Source organism: Urocitellus parryii (assembly GCF_045843805.1).
Source record: "Urocitellus parryii isolate mUroPar1 chromosome 13 unlocalized genomic scaffold, mUroPar1.hap1 SUPER_13_unloc_14, whole genome shotgun sequence".
In the NCBI taxonomy this organism is placed as follows: Eukaryota; Metazoa; Chordata; class Mammalia; order Rodentia; family Sciuridae; genus Urocitellus; species Urocitellus parryii.
The window spans coordinates 779,497-780,836 of record NW_027551766.1 but is presented as its reverse complement, the minus strand read 5'-3'; the positions used below and the strand labels follow the sequence as shown (position 1 = coordinate 780,836).

Sequence of the window (1,340 nt, the reverse complement as noted above, 5' to 3'; positions counted from 1 at the left end):
GTAACAGTGGAAATGGGAGGTCACATGGTAACTTCATATTTAATGGTTTAAAGACCTGAAAAGCTGTTTTCAAAAATGGCTGTGCATCTCATGAACCTGTCAGTAGAACATAAGGATTCCAGTTTCTCCTCGTCCTCATCAATGCTTGTTTTTTCTGACATTTTGAGTCCACTCAGTGTTTGTAAAGAAGCATCTTATTGTGGTTTTGTTTTGCATTTCCCTAATGACTCAAAATGTAGGTCATCTTTTTGTATTCACTTTGACAATTTTCATCCCTGGTTAGAGAAGAGTTCATTCAGGTCTGTTGTCTATTTTTAGTTTTGCCACATTTTTACTGATAAGTGGGAAAATGTCATCATTAAATTATTATTGAAAATATTATGATAGTGAAAATATTAATCTTTTGTTGAATTTGCTCCTGTATGTCTTATTATTTTTGATGCTACTAAAACCAGAATCACTTACGTTGATTTCCACATCCTTACACTTCCACTTGTCAAGCATCCTCATAGCTACCTCAATTTTCTGAGTATATTAAATCTTTACTTTTTATCATTTATTTATTTTCCAAATAATGCACAGGCTTGGATTTATGGCGTGCTCATCCCCTTCGGGCTTTCAAGGTGCTTAATGCCAGAGCCAAGTGTGCCTCTGAAGCATTGCCTGGTTTTTGTACCCACAGGCTGCTGGAAGTGAAATGGGTTGCACAGTGTGAGAAAAAAAGAAAGAAAACAATAAAATAGAATAAACATAAAAATACCCTCACAATAGTTTCAAGTGCATGGTCATAGCATTAAAAATTGGTTGTAAAAAATAAGATAAATCAATGACAAAAAGAAATTAGGAAATCATGCTAAGCAAATTAGTGGACAAAGCAGAAAGATGTCATTGAACATCTTCTGTATGTTAAACACGGTATTAAAAAAAAAAACTGACTTTAAGAGTTTACCATCTGTTTATACAGAAGACACCTACATGTATTCAAATTAGAAGAATTTATATAATCGCAGTAAATTATTTTATAGCACAAATATCACTTTATAAGTGCAGAGAAGAGACCAATTAATGTGTTATGAAATATAACTAAGACTTTGGAAGAAAACAGAGCTTGAAGCAGCAGTGGAAACAGCAGGGATGCTAGTCTGATTGAATAAAATGGATGAGGCCTGGATGCAAGAAGTGTCTTGTAGATCTCTGCAAACTGGAAGCTTCACCATTTGATAGGAACAAAAATAGTAAATAATCAAACCACGATCTAGTACTGTACAGCTGAAGCAGTGTGTCTCAGCAAGAGGGTGAAAATGTGCTGGGTACACGTAGCTAATTCTCTGTGTTCTGGA

The 1,340-nt window shown here is 34.6% G+C and overlaps 1 non-coding gene across 1 annotated transcript; it reads left to right on the top strand.

Annotated features, from left to right (window-relative positions):
* Positions 1–576: 576 nt before the first annotated feature.
* On the top strand, positions 577–712 carry LOC144251380 (small nucleolar RNA SNORA42/SNORA80 family). The gene has a single exon (XR_013342677.1). It is a non-coding gene; the product is annotated as a small nucleolar RNA SNORA42/SNORA80 family (small nucleolar RNA).
* Positions 713–1,340: the final 628 nt, after the last annotated feature.